Raw genomic sequence first — 6032 nt, 5'->3', positions numbered from 1 at the left:
TGGCAACATAGCAATGATGTCATGCTGGGAAGTTCAAATTTTTGTGGGAAAATAGGTCACTTGGGCTATCTCCACTAACCTAATTTGTCCAACCACCACCTCTTCCTTGGAATTTGCGGGAAAAGGACTCAGCCTGTGCTGGGCTGCTGGAAAGAATGGATGTAAGTCTTTATTTTGCAGGCAGTCTTTATTTAAACAATTAGAGGCAGTAGATCCATCCAGTGTGTTCACCATGAGGTCCAGAGTCCAACTGACCTAATACATAGTACTGCCACCAGAGGGCGCTATTGTTCCTTCCATGACATAATCCAAGATGGCGGTCTGGGGGGGAAATGGCGGGAAAAGGACTCAGCCTGTTCTGGGCTGCTGGAGAGAGGAAGGACTGTACTTTGTTCATTTTGGAACAATTAATTTAGGGACGGATTTCACGTAGTTTCTTTGTTACACTGATACAAAACACTCATCCTGGCGTGGTTGGGGTCACAGTAAATAGTCTTCAGACCTGCAAACTACTCGTAAATCACCGAAATAGTGCAATACACTAATGTACAGATACACAAACAACTCGTAAATTACTGAAATAATGCATAGCACACCCTACAGATCTTCAAACTACTCGTAGATCACAGAAATAATACTTGTAAAACGCTCTGCAGACACGCTTGCTAATTGTAAACTGTCGAAATAATGCATTGGACAGCCTACAGACCTGCAAACTACTCGTAAATGACCGAAATATTACAGTTCACTGATGTGCAGACACGAAAACAACTAGTAAATTGTCAAAATAATGCATGTAAAACGCTCTGCAGACACGCTCGCTAACTATAAACTGTCGAAATAATGCACTGCACAGCCTAAAGACCTGCAAACTATTCGTAAATCACCGAAATAATGCAGTACACTGAAGTACAGACACAGAAACAACACGTAAACTGTCGAAATAATGCATTGCACAGCACAAAATAATGCAATAGACACAGAAACAACTCGTAAATTGTCAAAAAATAATGCGTGTGTTCGCTATGCAAACACGCTCACAATGCTTAAGCAGCCAAAAATGATGCAGTGCACATACACTCATATTGCATGTAAAAACGCTTTCGAAATATCGTCAACCGCAACGTATCAGAGGTTCCAACACGCGCAAGCGCTGACACTGCTGACCCCACACAGGTGATTTGCAGGGCCAAAGCCAAAGAGATTAATGCTGGGTCGAGAGCTATTGCTCTCAGGCCGCTACTGCATACAGCCAGTAGGTGAAAGCCACATCTGTTTTCGGGTATACAGTCAGAATTCTTAGAGTGATATACTGCTGTCACAGATCTATGTAAATAAGAGCCATGTCACTCTCTAGACATGCACATGTTTACCTTTGCTGGCGCAATGCCTCTCTACCTGCTGTCCAGCGAAGACTTAATTGCTGAGCAACTCACCAACATAGGTGCAGATAAAAGCTTCTCAATGTTATACTGACATCACAGGGCGCGCTATAGAAATCTATTGCAATGCTTCCCAGAATAGCACAGAGTGCATTGTTCATAGTGATCCTAACAGGACATGTGAGATGTGTCCAGCTGTGCATGTGTTTACTGTGACTGATGTCTACCTCCAAGTCCAGCGTCAAGTGAAATATGTCTGCATAACGGCTCACCTGCACAGGTGCAGCTAAAAGGTTGTCAATGCTATACTGATGTCACATTTCTATGTAAATGAAAGCCAAGTCTACCTCTCAGAAATAGTAAGATGCTGAAGAAATAGTTAACAGTCGCTTTTGTAGTAGCTTTTGTGATGTCTCAGCTTGTCTGTATGGAAATATGTGTCCCAACAGGAGCTGTTTACCAAAATAGCCCAGAATAACACTGACTGCATTCTTCCTGATGGTGCTAACGAGGCACCTTGTCCATCTCGTGTTACCCTTCCTAGAAATCGTGATGTCCTGCTTCAAAATATGTCTCAGAAATGGTAAACGTTGTTGCCGCTATGTGGAGGCTCCTACATCCCAGCACAAAGGATGTCTTGCAAATGAATGGAGCATTCTGATCGGCTCTTACTGAATTTACCCACCATATACTGATGCCGCCAGTGTGGAAGAACTGTCTGCCTTTTTCTTTCTTTCTGCAGGTGATACTGTCAGCAGCAAAACTATTTTGTACAGATCGCCATATTGCACTGACAGTTAAACCCTGCAAAAGTGGCCTACAAATCGTCAAATATGCAAAGACAGTTGCTCAATTACGCTTCTCAGCCACTGAGAACGGAAGCTTGAATATTAGAGCATGAAACTAATCTTCAACCCGATAATATATCACCGCATACCGTGTCGATGTAGTAAACATTCAATTCGTATCCTGTGCCATACAAAATCGCCCCTTTTGCATCATGTTTATAGCTATCGACCGCCATAAACTCGTAGAGATACTGTGAAGACAGACAGCATAAGCATATACACCGTACGTATACTCCTCACTGCACTAGATATATCCCACGAGGTCGGGTGGTCGTCCACCGCAGACGACGGTCACAGGTCATCTGCTCCTGACGTGTGACCAAAGTGCCCTCAGCGGACTGAAGTCACTCTCAGAACTCCGACCAGCTTTCTTGCTTGCTTTCTGCACGCATCTCAGGACTCTAAGATTACAAGAACATATGTAATTTCACATGTTTGTCAAAATATCATGCCATTTTCCCGAGAAACTCGTACATATACCGCGAAGACTGTTGTACAAAGGCTGGGTCGCTTCCTCTCTGCACGAAGGCATCACCGTTTCTGGTCCCAGCCTCCTTGCTTGCTTGTTTTCTACACAATCTCCAGACTCTGGGATTACAAGAACACGTGTCTTTTCACATGGTTTGCCAGAATATTATACCATTTACGCAATACTTCTCGATATCAAGCACAGAGCAATATTGCTTGCATAGCAGTATCGCTCACGTAACGTAATTCTGAAGGTGTAGACTGGAAATTATTTCTCTAGAAACCTGAAACTTTAGTGAGGTGGAGCGTGCTGTAAGCCACTGAGGAACTAGAAACTTATCCCATCTGGAAAGACCTTTACATGAAAACTCTAAAAAAAAAATAGAGGAAACTGTTATTTCCAATTGCGAATACCAAAGTTAGTAATGTAACAAATTCCAAATCATACCTGTAATTTACAAAGTCAACTAAGGTGTTTCTCATCTCTAGAGAACCCGCAAATGTATCGTCCACCTGTCTTTCACCTGCTAGATGCACACACCATAATCGATGTTCTCTCAACTAAATAAAGACAGGAAATGTGAAGAATCAGTCAATCGGGCAATTTACATTGGAGGGAATAATGGACCAGCGCAAACACATGTCCGTTTTGAATCTTCTCAAATTTCCACACGATCACGAACGCTGTCCAACACATACAAAGTATTAGTTCGCTATTCGACCGTCTAGAGGACGACACGGTTATGTCAGCTACATTCCTGCATCCCAAAAGGCCTCTCCATTTGGACAGCTCCTTCCGTCAGCTGGAAACGTGAATCATTCCCGCCACAGGCCACCGCTGGCACGCCACGCACTCCTAGACAGAATTATCCTAGGAAATCCATCACATACATATTTGATCACTATACTTATAATTAAATGCTACGATTGTGGTTTCAGTTGAACGACATTCGACAATGAGCGAAGTATCGGAAATACACTCTGCTGGCGGCCGAGGCTCTGGAAACAGAAATATCTGTGCCATTCTTATGACTTGACACACTCTTCCCTTTGCTATCACAGTATTCCACATCAAATCCATACCTTCCTTACGACTGGACATAGTCATTTCCTTTGTACATGTTGAACACAAACACATATTTTATAAGCCTGATGCTCAAGGCGAACCTATCACACATCCCCTACTACTATGTATAATACTTCGTCAATAACTGGTTGCTAGCGGTACGAAATAATACAGACCGAAAATCGGCGATAGGTGGACATGTCTCATAAGTTTTTCTTCCGAGTGGTACCGCTGTGGGAGGGTTATAGGCGATGGTTGATTGAGAAGGATCACAAACAGTAGATGGTGTACTGATTGAGATTGTAAGAAATGTACATTAGCTTTTCAGATCTGTAGTGCTACACTTTCCGGTAGAAATGATTTCTATGATTTGGAATCAAGTCTTTCCATTCATCCACATACCTGCATTGTATCCGATGGAGAAGTCCTTTAATGATTACAGCAATGGTGAATCATATTTCTGGCACTCTCAAATCTCGAAACGAGTCACCTTTTTCGAACTTATCTCCTACTGTAAAATTTCAGATAGTCCCTATGCTACTTGCAACTGCTGCCATTTCTGCAGCTTTGCGCATGTGATCGTTCCAATTTAAATCAGAACTGAGCAGAAGTCAGAGAGAGCTGTATCTACCACCTTCCGCAACCTGTGTAGAAACAGAGTGACTTGAGTTAGTGCAACAGGACCGTGTTTTGACCATTCGGTGGAAATGGGAACAAGTTGTCATAGCTCCGCCAACAGTGTACAATGTGTAAGGTCAGCGCCAAATGAAGCCCACTCCTGCAACATAAGATAGTTTAAAAGACAGTACAGGAACTGGGAGAAGGATGAGGATTTTGCTACAGCATTGTGGTGCATCTCAGAACTACATACAGACACTGCAGTCTGAAGCAGATTTGTGTCCCTCATCATTATTCTGTACCATCCAACAGAGAAAATTACGAACTATAAAATTCCACTAATTGCGTCTGATAGAGAACTCAGTAAGATTCTTACTGCATCTCTCTCCTCCCATATATCGAAAACAAATACTGTCTGTGTGCCAGCATCGAGCACATGTGACGATCCTATTAAATATATAGGTATTGATCCATTGTGCAGACCAGTTTAAAGTTGCATCGCCTGTACTGTAGGAGGATGACCGTATCCCACAAAATATACTGTAAGTCGCAAGAGACGCAGGATGACCGTATCCCACAAAATATACTGTAAGTCGCAAGAGACGCTCCCTGTGACCCTGTGTTGTGGTTTGAAAAATCTTTTTTTTTTTCTGCTGTAACGCGCTTTCTAAGCTGTCATACATGTTGTTTTTCCCACCACGACTTCGATTACCAACTGCGCCAGACTCAATTTTTATATGGGCGTTGCCCACCGCAGCGCCGTGTTCCGTCTGTTTACATATCTCTGTATTTGAATATGCATGGTTATCCCAGTTTCTTTGGTATTTCAGTGTACTACGTTCATGATATACTGTATCGCAAGTATTCTTTGCATCGTCTTAGTGAAATAATTACGACAATGCAAAGAATACTAACGTCACCACAACTGAGTGTCAGCTGTTGGTCGATTGTTATCTGTAGTCTTTCGCCCTGTTTGCGAATAGAGAATGCGAGGCAGTGCCCGCGGGCAGCTTCACAGGCAGCTCACGCACGCAGCTCTCCCCTAAATCATTCATTGTCATTGAAATACCCAACAAGTTGTCCAAAAACAACCTTGGCGTCACTTTTTGAACAGAAATGTTTGTTTATATGAACGTAGCTATATGTAGCAAAAATTATGAGGTGGCTTTCCTATTGGTCGATAGTACAACAACTCATATGGACAAATGACTGGAAGCGACGACTTTCCAGTATGATTTAAAATGTAGACAGCCGTATTGCAAGACTGTCCACAATCCTCTTGGTAGTTTACTTGTGTTCAGCATCGAACATGCAGCATTAACAATTGTTGTAAATTTAAATTCGGCCACACTATTTTATTCAGGAGTATAGGGTAGAGGACCCAGTAATTCTGTTCCCTTATCTATAAGCAATTCCTTAACTCTGTTGTTATTAAATTATTTGCCTCCATCATATCTGAACTGTTTAACAGTACGTACAAATGCATGCACACTAGAACCTAGTTTTCTAATGAAACCACTTCAAGAATATCCAAGTCACTGAACAAAACAAAGTACCATTTATTAGGAGCAAAATGCTTAGGAGCACCACTTTCACAATACCATTTATTTACGTCAAAGCAATTTGTAGTAGGTGAACCCATGGACATCT

The sequence above is a fragment of the Schistocerca cancellata genome, chromosome 2, assembly GCF_023864275.1.
Source record: "Schistocerca cancellata isolate TAMUIC-IGC-003103 chromosome 2, iqSchCanc2.1, whole genome shotgun sequence".
NCBI lineage: Eukaryota > Metazoa > Arthropoda > Insecta > Orthoptera > Acrididae > Schistocerca > Schistocerca cancellata.
Note: the sequence above shows the minus strand (reverse complement) of the source record.